Source organism: Drosophila gunungcola (genome assembly GCF_025200985.1).
Source record: "Drosophila gunungcola strain Sukarami chromosome 2L unlocalized genomic scaffold, Dgunungcola_SK_2 000007F, whole genome shotgun sequence".
Taxonomy (NCBI): Eukaryota; Metazoa; Arthropoda; class Insecta; order Diptera; family Drosophilidae; genus Drosophila; species Drosophila gunungcola.
The window spans coordinates 2,202,686-2,215,924 of NW_026453162.1; the positions used below are offsets into that span (position 1 = coordinate 2,202,686).

Consider the following 13,239-nt stretch of genomic DNA (forward strand, 5'->3'; position numbering starts at 1 on the left):
GACAACACGAGCATGCAACGACAAAACGTGCGGACTATAGCGTCGGGCATGGGCCAGAGTCTATATAGAACGCAGGAAACAAGGAGGTACAGTGACCCAGACCACGTGGCAAACTGATTCTGCGTCGGGCATAAAGCCAGAGTCATCAGTACCAGTCAGCTCGTACCATAGCGTCGTTAGACTCTATACGGCAGAAACAAGACTAAAGGCAGCGTCGACCGAAGTAGAGGGAGAGACGGCACAGCAAAGCTGAACCGTAAAACCCAAGCGGCGACGAACTCACACGGGGAAGGGCGACATGAGAGAAGCAACGGGATCGCAAGCAAGAGCAAGAGAACACCCGAAGAAGGGATGCCCGAGGGAAATAACGGGAGGGTCATAAGGAATGACCAAGAACCGAGTCATCGTCAGGAGAGCCGCCAGCAAGAGGAGCCAATTCGAAAAGGAGAGTCAAGATGAGCGCACGCGTTACAAGAGCTGAGGCCCGCAGGAGGATGGCTGCCGAGGACTTGGCAGGATCCGGACCGGGGCAAGGACGGTCGGAGGACAGGCCTGTCGTCCGGCCCCCCCGAACCCCGCGACGGATCCCAAGGAACCGACGACGGTCGGAGGCGTCATCGCCGGAGCCCACCGTCAGTTCCGATAGTGACGTGGTGATGGTGGACGATCCGACGATGGAGGCCAGGAGGTGGCGGCTGCGGAATGCCGCGGGGCCCGAGGGGAGTATTCCCCATGGCTCGGAGGGCAGGGTCCACCAGGACTCTGCCGACGATGACCATGCAGCCGAGGCCCGCAGAACAGAGGCCATAATAGCGGAGTACCGCCGCCAGCATGAGCGAAGGCAGCAAGAGGCTGCGCTCAAGGAGGCCATCCAGCATAAGGAGCAGGACGCTCGGGCAGAGTGGGAAGCGGCGCTGAGAACTGCCGAGGAGGAGGAGCGCCGGATATGGGGCGACCCAATCCTCCTCAAGGAAGTGCCACCCCAGGCGGAGGGGACGCCCGAGGTTCCCATGACCCCGAGGTACGTCGCGGAGCCAAGGGAACGGGCAGCGGACCCAGCGGAGGAGGAGAACCAACCCCCGTCCCCACCCCCATGGACACCGGCACGCCCACCTACCCCGAGGTATTGCCCCGAGTGGGAAGAGGCAGCATCGGAGGAGGAGCAGGAGGAGCGGCGGCAGCAGGAGGAGCGGCGGCAGCAGGAGGGATCTCCGGGTTACGCCCGGATGGACATCCCGGTGGCCCACGTCAGCCATGCTATCGGCTCCTTCGAGGCGGAAGGACGCGTGTGGAGGCAGCACACCGTCACCTGGACGTGGCCGGACGGGGCCACTGTAGCGACGGAGGAGGAAGGAGCCCAAGTGTGGGAGGAACCCCGGGGAAACTGTCGCGATCCACGGTTGTGGAGGACCGCAGTCCCACGGGGCCCCGCCGGAGTCGTGATGCCGACGCCGACCCCAAACCCATCTCCGCTGGCCTCGCCAGAGGTAGTCGCCGCTCAGCAGGAAAGGGTTGAGCAGGTAGGCCTTCCCGCCGAGGACGTGGTGGAGAAAGGGCCGTGGGTGTGGCCGGACCCGGTGGCACCCCCGAGGCCGAACCTGAAGCGGCAGTGTTCCGCGCCGGTGGTGGAGACGAGGCCCGCGTTCATACGGCAGGCCTCAGCGCCGGACTCGAGGCGCTGGAGGGAAGTCGTCGAGGTGGACTGGCCGGAGGGAATCACCGAAGCCCCAGCGGTCGTAGCAGCACGAAGGCGGGGAGGAAAGAGGTGCGTCCTGGTGCAGCAGGGCGGCCGCATGTTCCGGGTGCGGGTCGGACCAGTGGGAATCAGGGTATTTACCAGTAATAAATAAAAGAAAAAAAAAAAGGAAACATAAAACTCACATTGGCACTGGTACAGAGAGAGGAAAAAAAAAAAAAAAAAACACACACGCAGCCACCGAAACAAAAGTAAAAATGAAAACACACAAAAAAAAAAGGTGGATGTATATTGTCCATATAAGAAAAAAATGTGTGATGAATCTGAAAAAAAAGGGTGAAGTCAGTAGGAGTTAAAGCAAAATATGCGGTGTACTTACACAGTAAAAATATGCAACAGGGATGAGGGGTCCAACCGAAAAGGGGGGGTGAGGCGAAGCACGTGTCGTCCAAATGTTGGGCAGTTTTTTCGTCTTCAGGCAAAGGGAATGCTGAAAAGAAGAAAAAAAGGTCAGATTTACGAGAAGTCGCGAGGGCCAACCGGGAGGGGGAGGGGGTGCAGGAGAAGGCGCATCACCCTCTTCGTCAGGTCCAGAACGCTAAAAAAAAAGAGAAAAGAACAGAGAGAAATGAGAAAAGGAGAAATTAGAAAACTTACCCGGAGAAAATGTCCTCATCTGCCCAAAGGGATGGGGGCGCTTCGATTTATGACCGATTGGCGCTGCACGATAGTGTCGATCGGTGGGCACAAATACTGGAAATATCGACACAGGGAGTCACACCGTGGAACATCGATACATTAAGTGGCAACACCACTGGAGACCGATCGATTTGGCGGAGAGTGACCATTCAACAGAGAGTCACACGAGAGACTATCGATAACACCGATAACGACTGGAGACCGATCGGCACGATGTAGAGTGGCCATCGGACGGAGAAGACATATCGGGAATTCAAAAATCATCGGGGGAAACGTCTGGGCGGGAATTCAAAAGTCTACGGGGGAAACGTCTGGGCGGGAATTTAAAGTCTACGGGGGAAACGTCTGGGCGGGAAATTCAAAATCTGGGAGGAGGATCGGCGCTGTGGAACTCAAGAAGGAGCTGTGATCGTCGTGGGAACCATCTGGAAGAGCGAGTCGACTGGAAGACTACGGGTGAACGAGGACAAGTACGAGGAGAAGACACGTCGAGGGAAGGATGCCAAAATGTGGAGTGTACCAAGGCAGAGAGAACAACGAGCCTCTTTTTCATTCCCGAAGTAAGGGGAGAATGTGAGGAGTTGAATAACTCCCCACAAGTTAAGAAGCAAGCAGAGTAAGCGCATGCAAGCAGTGGCCTACCAGCTACCAGTTACGCGGCGAATTCGCCCGTAGTACGGTAGTGCGGAGAGAGAGAGTGGTGAACTGGGCACCAGACAAAGCCAAGGAGAGTCCGAGAGGGATAGCAATACAAGAGAGCGGCGAAGGGCCGTGGTCAGAAGGAAGTAACGGGACGGCACCGGACTTTGGACCCTGATATTGGTGCCGGGCGCAGAGGGCGAAAGGTCGAACGGTAAAACCGTGGACTTTGGACCAGGAAGCAAGGAGACGCCGATAACTAGCGGTAAATGGAGGCCTATATAAACCGGCCGAGCACAGGAAGCTGGATCAGTCGATTCTACAAAGTCAACAAGTAACAGTCATCAAGTGAACAAGTAACCAGTGAAACATCGTGAAGGAGCAAGTAAAGCCGTGCGGAGTCATCGAGGAAACAAGATCGCTACGTCGAGACGTTCGGGACTTAGAGCTAAAGTCTCCGAATTGAGACACAGGTAGCTGAGGTCCTTACGGCATCAAACGGCTAAGTCCAGGCGTTTTGTTACAACATCTGTCGCGATTTGAGCTGGGCATCCCACCCGGCGTGTCCGACAAAGTGAACAAATAGAGTCTTTCGACGAAGAACCGTGGGCTCAGAAGCACAGTGTCCAGAACTAGCTACCTGCCTACAAGGACTGCATTGGCGAACTCCGGCGTATGCCTGATCGTCCTGCAGGAGCTGTACAAGATCCTGGTGCGACTAGCCCGGAAGGTCGCGCGTTTGCTCAGCTGGTGTCTCGAAAGGCGTATGCGTTGAGAGCACAGCGGTCCACCGCTAGAGTCCCAGAACGGCAGCTTACCGAGTCGCCAACAAGGAGGGGAGCCTGCCTACAAGGACTGCATTGGCGAACTCCGGCGTATGCCTGATCGTCCTGCAGGAACTGTACAAGGTCCTGCTGCGAATAGCCCGGAAGGACGCGCGTTCGTTCAGCTGGTGTCTCGAAAGGCGTATGCGTTGAGAGCACAGCGGTCCACCGCTAGAGTCCCAGAACGGCTGCTTACCGAGTCGCCAACAAGGAGCGGAGCCGGTCGAGATACCTGGAGGCAGAACAAGGACAACGAGGACCCCAGGACGACGAACAACGAGCATCGTGCGAGCAGCGTATACTTCAAATTCTTAAGCCTGCGGCAGAGAGGGTAGGGTGGAAGCGTTCGTCTAGAACCTGGCGTTTGACCCAGGGACTGCGTTGGCGGCTTCCGGCGTACGCCTGAACCGTCAGGTAGAAACTGAGCCGACGTACCCGTGCGACCGGCCGGGACAGAGCAAGGGACAGGAGGCTGCGGCTGCGAAAGGCGTACGCCTTGAGAGCACAGTGCCTGTTCACCCTAGTCTGGGAACGGTAACGTGTAACGTGTTGAAGGTGCGATGAAGAAGGCGGACACCAAGCGCCCATTGACGGACCGAGCCAATGGACTCCAAACTACAACCACTAGAGTACTTTATGGAGGCCATCTACTTCCAATCAGAGACCACCCAGCGCAGCACCAAGAGCCCACAGGTCACTAACACACATCGTGAACCCACACGAAGCATGTAGGCGGTGTGGCGGTCACGGGCTTTGGGCCAGAGGATGCCAAAACCAGCGGCTACTGTTCTGCTGGAATTGCGGAAAGGTTGGTTTTAGAAGTGTAGAGTTCTGCCGGAGATCGGGAAATGGCCCACGATCTTAGCCGCAGAGAGCAGGGGTCGCAAGGTTTTGTCTCTCCAAACTAACTGGCGAATTAATCGAAGAAGAGCAGCAGTTATCCGCAGCGGTAAAGATTGGTTAAAGGAAAATTTATCCGTGGCAGTGGTGCAAATCACCTCTGAGGAATGCGATGTTGATAAATTCCTAGAGCAGGAGCTCGCAGAATTTCGGACAATGAGTGGAACATCCAACATAGCCGTGCACCGAATCACCATGAAGGACGACAAACCAATCAAACAGAGATACTACCCGAAAAATCCAAAGGTTCAAGGGGAAAGTCGACAAGTTGGCGAAGGGATTCATAGAACACTCGAGAAGTCCGTACAGCTCACCGATTGTCATGGTGAAAATGAAGACAGGTCAGTGGAGGCTTTGTGTCGACTTTAGACAGATCAATGCCAAATCTATCAAAGATGCTTATCCGATGCCAAGGATAAATTACATCTTGGACCAGTTGAGGGAGGCAAGGTACATAAGCAGCCTAGATTTGAAAGATGGCTACTGGCAAATCCCCTTAGAGGAAAATGGCCATTCACGGCGTTCACAGTGCCAGGAAAGGGGCTATTCCAGTGGGAAGTATTGCCATTTGCCGCCTCGGCGACTTTTCAGAGAGCACTGGACCAGGTTATTGGACCGGAGATGTCACCACAAGCGTTTGCATACCAAGACGACATCATTGTGATCGGACGCACACTGGAAGAACACAGAAGGAACCTGAGAGAAGTTTTCGACGCTTTAAACAGGCAAACCTCAGGGAAAAAATCCCGAAAAATGTAATTTCTTCGGAAGCGAACTGCTTTACCTGATCGGAACCGATCCCGAAAAGGTAGCAGCCATAGCCGAGTTGGAACCACCTAAAACCATCCGGGAACTGCGTCAATACTTAGGCGTACCATCTTGGTACAGGCGATTCGTGCCCGATTTTCCTCAAATAATGAAACCATTAAATGATCTATTGCAGAAAGGCAGGAAATGGACATGGACTACGGATCACCAGCAGGCATTCGATGAGGTAAAGGCAAGGCTAGTGGCCGATCCTGTGCTGGCATGCCCGGATTTCGATAAACCATTCGTTCTACAGACAGACGCAAGCGATTATGGTATAGGGGCAGTTCTGACGCAGGATACAGAAAGCGGCGAGAAGGTCATTTCGTATTCAAGCCGGATCCTGAATGGCGCGGAAAAGAACTATTCAACCAGCGAAAAAGAATGCCTGGTAATCGTGTGGGCGATCCGGAAGCTCAAACCATACTTGGAAGTATACCACTTCAAAGTGGTGACTGACCATATGGCGCTTAAATGGTTGAACAGCATCGAAAGTCCCTCAGGAAGGATAGCAAGGCGGGCCTTGGAGCTGCACAGTATGAATTTAAAATATTGTACAGGAAGGGGCAGCTTAACGTTGTCGCTGATGCACTGTCGAGACAGCCTCTGCCAGAAGCCTTTAGGATAGCCAAGGAGACTCCGGAGGACACACAGGGAGCATGCAGCTGGGTCAAAGATATGTGTGAGAAAATCAACACACAGCCACAGAAGTTTTTGGAATACCTCATGGAGGGAGGCGCATTATATAAGCATATCCAGCACAGAGCAGGCAGCGAAGACGTGCCAGCATGGAAGCTCTGTGTCCCACGGGGGCTGAGGGAAACCGTCCTGAAGGAAAATTACGACTCACCAGCCGCTGGACACGTGGGAAGTTGGAAAACGATTGCAAGGCTGGCGGCTCGATATTACTGGCCAGGAATGCGTAGGGACGCCCGAGCACACGTACGAAAATGCGAGACATGCCTTAAATACAAACCTAACTAGATGCAGGCAGCTGGAAAGATGCTGACGCAAATACCCGAGGAACCACGGGCAACAGTATGCGCAGACTTTGTCGGACCATTGCCCAGGTCGAAGCATGGAAACCAGATGCTGTTAGTGCTGATAGGTAGGTTTTCAAAGTGGACAGAATTGGTGCCACTGCGAACAGCAACGGCAGAAACATTTCAAAAGGCGTTCCGAGAAAGAATCATCGCTAGGTTCGGAGCCCCAAAGGTGGTAATAACGGACAATGGAGTACAGTTTGCCAGCCGAGCATTCAAGAAATTCCTCAGCGATATGGGCATTAAGCAACAATTCACTGCGCCATATACACCGCAGGAAAATCCGACAGAAAGAGCAAACCGAACCGTTAAAACCATGATAGTTCAGTTTGCAGGACAGAACCAGAGGAATTGGGACGAGAAGTGGCCGGAGATTATGCTAGCGGTAAACTCAAGTACGTCGGAATCAACAGGGTACTCCCCGTGTTTCCTCACGCAGACTCGAGAGCCTCGGCTGACCAGCGTCCTGTACGACAGTGTAACGCTTGTGGCAAGTAAATCGATGGGCAGTGCCATCTATGAGGCAAAAACTGAAAGTGTCGCCATTTAGTGGTCAGTTGGGTGCCGCGATTGGGGTAAGAATTTTCGGAGACGAAGAGGCAACACAGTCAGTTTTCATAATCCCGGAAAACGGAGAGTTATTCTATGGGGGCTAATTTAGCTTCCCGCCCAGAGCCACGAGCTGCTGGCTTTCTTTCCCTTTTCGGCAGTCATCGAGTGCGGTTTAATTCAATTGTAAGTACGAGCTTAATTAGTTGGTGAGAATTAACTTGAAATTGATATCACTGTAGTGGCCTTGTGTAAAGTGACGGATAGAATTTCCGGATTAGATATAGCGCTAAATCCTGTTTATGGGTAAGAAAAAGAAATGGCTGTGGAAATTGCAGACCCAAAAGTGTTTTTTTTTATTTAGGTTTGGCGCTTAGTATCCGGTATTGGATCCGGCCGTTGCTCTGTAGAGGGAACAATTCATCAAGACACCCCAGAGAAGAGCGAAGTCGTCCGACGGAAGGGAAATTATCGTCGCATAAGGGGTCTCAAAGGCCTAAGAGTCCCTCGAGATAATTATTAAATCCGCCTAAGTCGCTGGGAGCAGAATTAGGATAAAGAGAGGGCAAAAGAGTCAAAAAGAACTCAATTTGTAACACCTGCCCAAATTACATATTATATTTATATTTCCTCTTCGTCATCTTCGTTATCTCCCGCAAGCGAGCGTAAGTTAGCGAAGCTCAGCTTGGCAGGCAGTTTTTCATCGCGCTGACCTAGGCTAGACGCCACGGTCCACGGTCGGACAAAATTTAATTTAACTCGGCGCATACCATACAGAAAAATAGTTTAATCGCCGCACGAAATGTAAGGCAAATCGGAAAGCCAAAGATCGGTCGGAGTTTGCTGAAAGTGGATAGTTTATAAGCTATTTTATAATTTTTTTTTTTTTTTGTTGTCTAGGTTATGTGAAATAAGCAAGTGAGAGTGAAAGAGTAAAAAAAAAAGGGAAGGAAAAAAGGAAAGTGCAGTGATAGTTAGAAGGCCAGAAAGGCTTTAATGATGAATGGCTAGAAGCACGGATTGCTTTAAGCATTATTTATTTTAATTTTGTTTGGTGGATAAACGAGCTAATGTGTTAAAAAGAAGGAAAAAACCGCAACGGAAAAGAAAGGGAAAAATTTACTGTTGGTTTTACACAGTGGGCTTGTAGTCTAAGTTGCACCTGCGGAAGCGCTTTCGTCGGTGGATCTCCGGAATGGTGGTGAGTCAGATATCACGTTTTATTAATATGTCTTTATAAAAATATGTATCAAGTGAGTTATTATGCGTACCACCGTACAAAATCTAGCAGTTTGAATAATCTATAAAGGAGAAGAAAAAAAGAGCGGATTTACCATCTTTCTTGCATCTCGAATTTTTGATTGAGATGAATTTCGAAATAAGTAAAACAAACCACTCAATTGGATTTCGCCGTGAGCTCATCACTGCAATTTTCTGCCATTTCCGTACTCTCGCTCTAAAATGATAATATTTTTTGATTTTAAATTCGTATTGCCATCTTACTTCGAAGATTAATTTTATAATTTAATTGTATTGCATGTATTTATGTTCTTATTTAATATCTTTTCAATATGTTCTCTAATCTCAAGAAATTTAATTAGGTTTTAAATATACTTTATAATGATTGGCTAAGTTATATTTTTGTTTGCCTTCGACTAGGATGAGTCCCCTGTAAAACCCGATTCAGTAGAAGGGGCCGTTCAATAATGTTATGGGGGGTTTTCGGTAAAGAACGGCCAAGGCAGGGAGGGCAGATGTGGTTCCTTTAGAACACCCGAGGAACACTAGGAATTCCACGAGTAAAAATAGCTATCCCTCTTCGTGCTGGTGCGGATTCACATGATTTTTCCTATCCCATACCACTTGTCGCTGCACGCGAAATTCGATAAAATTTTAGAATTTACTGGCTCGTGATGAAGGACAAGACCACCACCCCAAATAGCCGACAAGGAGCAGCTGGACCCTCGCGCGTGCGTCCCTATCGTCATGTAACAACACCCTAGCCATGTACTCGTTACAGTAATAATTATATAATTCTATTTATATGGCGCCCAACAGTGTAGGCCAAAAATCAGGGTTTTAGATGTGAAAAAAAGAAATGAAAAACAAAATTTTACTCTAAGAATCCCACTTACACAAGAAAAAAACCTTTAATTTTCAATCGCCATAGCGTCTTTCAGGTGAATTGGATAGACAGCCGAAATCTTTAAAAAGAGGTCGACTGGCCACGGTTGACAGCGGAAAACGTAGGCCAGATTGCAAAACAAGAGAGAATTGGAAGAGAACCGATCAGCTCTCTTATTGTTGTTGTTTTAGTGAATCTGAGTTTGGCAATAGTCGAAGGGCTAGCCACGTAGCTCTGCATAGGCAGCAATTACATTATTTTTTTCATCTTCTTTTACTCACGGATTCCGAGTCAAACTGCTGATAAGGGCTTGGCAGGGAGAACTACTATGTTTGAAGGCAAACTGTTTATATATTTCTATCGTATTTTTGATTTTTCTTACAATTTTTATGCTTGCTTAGCTCTCTCGTTTATTTGTTCCTTTCCTCTCATTTCTGATTTAGACCCGAGTTTCTCTTGAGTGATTTTAGAAATTGAGTGTCTTTAAGAATTGAGCGTAGAAAATAAAACAAATCAGCTGGTCCGCATGTTAAGGTCATTGACCGCAGGTGTAGTAGAAAAAAATTAAAAGCAAGGAAGGAAATCGATAAGCGAGCTGAGGTAAATCGGTTGCTATATAAATAAATCCAAATTTATGGAAAAAACAAAATAAATAATTAAATGTTATAGATTATAGCCGAATATATAATTTGTAACTTTAACTTACTCGTTCATTTAGCTGTAAATTAAAAACATATATAATTTTAGGATTTTAGGTCTCTAACTTTTCTCATTGATTGAAGCTCAGAAAAAAAAGGCTAAACAATGAGCGATGCCGATAAAGTAGAGACTCCAACGGAGTCTAAATGCAAATTGTGTGAGAAAGACTTGGCGATCTCCACAACTTAAAAGACGAAATGCGATCATGACTTCCATAAGACTTGCATAACTAGTCATTCGAAGACTCATAGAGAATGTCCGATTTGCGGAGTCATTTGTTTTCAACTCCCACCGAGTGGTAAAACGATTGTCGATTCGCCAGCCCCCTCAGCGAAAATCGCGCTGAGGTAGACATAGGGAATTTAGTGACTCAAGCGGTCCAGGGGATGAAAAATGATTTACTCACTCAACTTTCTCAGCAAATGGCTCAGATTATACAAGCTAATATTGCCGCACTGGTTCCCGGAAATCCCTTAGCACCCCCAAACCCAAGCACAAACACCAATTGGACGGATCAAGAGAGACAGCCAGTCGAAAATTTTGATCAATTCCGGAGTGAGTCCAGATTTACTCCTGTCAGTGTAGAATCCGATGCCATTTATAGACCAGATAGGGTGGGCCAAATATTAAATAGTTGAAAAATTCGTTTCAATGGCAGTCTTGATGGCATAAGCGTGGACAATTTTATATATCGAGTGGAGGCGTTAACAGAGCAAACAATAAATTCAAAGTTTGAAATTTTAGCTAGCAATGCTAGCCTATTGTTTGATGGTAAAGCTCGCGATTTCTATTAGCGATATCATAAATCCTGCAATGGAGAGGGGCTCGATTGGAAAGCTCTCTGCCAAACCCTTCGAAAACAATTTAGGGACACCCGCTCCGATGTCGATATCCGTGAAGCAATTTGGGATAGAAAACAAAAAGAGAAGGAAAATTTTGATACTTTTCATAATGCCATTGTCTCATTAACGGATGGGTTAGAAGTGCCGCTCTCGGAAAAATCCGTGGCAGAAATACTAGCTAGGAATTTGCGCCCTGAAATACGACATGAACTCCTTCATATCTAAATTAATTCGGTGGGGCAATTGAGAGAAATTTGTAGGCGAAGGGAAAGTTTTCTGGAGGATGTGAGGCGGAATTATGCATATACAAAGCCAACTCCTTACCGGAAGCAAGTTGCTGAACTGCTTGAAGATCCGTTGCCAGATGAAGCCGCCGAATTTTCCGACATCGAAAGCGAAGTGGAAGTGGGAGCTTTGGCTTTGATTTATTGGAATTGCCACAAAGAAGGGCATCGTTACCAAGATTGTGAAGGGAAGCGTAGGATTTTCTGCTATGGTTGTGGTAAGCCAAACACTTACAAGCCTTCGTGTAGTAAGTGCCAAAAAAAACGCGAAGGGGAACACACAGCCTCGTCAGCAGCCGTGTGTTCAACGCCACCGCCCGACGAATTCCGAGGCAGAACAATAGACTTTGAAAATACTTCTGTTAAAATAGAAAATCCCAAATCTTTAGCACCAACTTCCGTTAAAAAATCTGTTTGGTCGAAGAAGTTAAATTTACAAATAAATTCATCTAAAATAAAAGGTTGTTTAAAACATCAAAAGTCTCAATCCAGAAACGCACAGCGAATGAGAGGGTATTGGGCAGCTTTGAAAACAATAAATACGATTAGGTTTAAGGAGAAGGATAAGCGTCCCTATGCCGAAGTGGGTCTTCTGGATCGTATTGTTATGGGGTTGTTGGATACGGGGGCAGCTATTAGTGTTATAGGCGGAAACCTGGCTCAACAAATAATAAGAAGTAAAATTACTTTTAAGCGTGGAACAATTTCAGCATGCACCGCCGACGGAACGAAACAAGAAGTCGTTGGACGAATAAAAACTGTAGTAAAGTACAACAATCAGGAAAAAGAATTGGATCTCCATCCAACTCTCGGTTTATTGCCAACAGAAATGCAGATCTCTGAAATTGTGTCTGACACTCATAGTCTTACGGCAAAACAACGTGAAGATTTGCCAAAAGTTGTTAGTTTATTTCCCTCGTTTTCCATTTCTGTGGTGGGAATGACAAGTATTCTCTCGCATTCGATTGATGTTGGAGATGCTAGGCCAGTAAAACAGCGGCATTTTCCAGTATCGCCGGCTGTGGAAAAACTTTTGTATGCCGAAGTAGATCGTATGCTGAAGCTGGGAGTAATTGAAGAGTCGGATAGTGCTTGGTCGTCACCGGTTGTGTTAGATCAAAAACCAGGGAAGATTCGCCTTGACCTCAAAGATGCTTACTGGCAAGTACCTCTCGATCCTCAATCTCGCGATAAGACGGCGTTTACTATACCTGGAAAGCCTCTTTATCAATATAAAGTCATGCCTTTCGGACTGACAAACGCGTCACAAACTATGACTCGCTTGATGGACAAAGTTATTCCTGCCGAACTCCGTAACGAAGTATTTGTTTATCTGGACGACTTATTGGTTGTCTCAGATAGTTTTGAGTCGCATTTAAAGGTATTGGAGATAGCTGCGGGGCATATAAAGGCGGCTGGGTTGAATCTTAACGTCGAAAAGAGCAAGTTTTGCATGAGATCCGTCAGATATTTGGGTCATATTGTAGGAGAGGGCGTAATAAGAACGGATCCCGATAAAATCTCAGCCATGACAAATTTTCCCCTACCAAATTCATTGAAAAGTCTGCGAAGATTTTTGGGAATGGTAGGCTGGTATCGAATATTTATTAAGAATTTTGCATCTGTAGCTTCCCCATTAACAGATTTGTTAAAGCCAAAGCAGAAATTTGCCATGACGGCGGAAGGAAAGCAGGCCTTTGAAGAGTTAAAAAACATGTTATGCTCGGCGCATGTTCTTCGTAGTCCAGACTTCAATAAACCCTTTTTTGTGCAGTGCGACGCTAGTAAAACTGGTGTCGGAGGAGTTTTAGTGCAGAAAACAGCTGAGGGTGATGAGTATCCGATAGCGTTTGTGTCAAAAAAATTTAATAAAACACAAAAATGTTACTCAGTCAGTGAACAGGAGTGCCTGGCCGCACTAGTCTGAATTAAACGATTCCGGGCATATATCGAGGGTCATGAGTTCACAGTTATTACTGATCATGCGTCCCTTAAATGGCTTATGACTCAAACGGATTTACATTCTCGTTTAGCTAGATGGGCTCTGAAACTGCAGGGATTCAATTTTAAAATTGAGCATCGCAGCGGAAAGTTAAATGTTGTCCCGGATGCGCTGTCTCGAGTAACGGAGG

The 13,239-nt window shown here is 47.9% G+C and overlaps 1 long non-coding RNA gene across 1 annotated transcript; it reads right to left on the bottom strand.

Annotated features, from left to right (window-relative positions):
- Positions 1–1,999: 1,999 nt before the first annotated feature.
- On the bottom strand, positions 2,000–2,492 carry LOC128253102 (uncharacterized). Its single transcript, XR_008267387.1, has 3 exons — positions 2,217–2,492; positions 2,076–2,186; positions 2,000–2,019 (listed from the first exon to the last, which is right to left on the bottom strand). It is a non-coding gene; the product is annotated as an uncharacterized LOC128253102 (long non-coding RNA).
- Between the last annotated feature and the right edge of the window lie 10,747 nt (positions 2,493–13,239).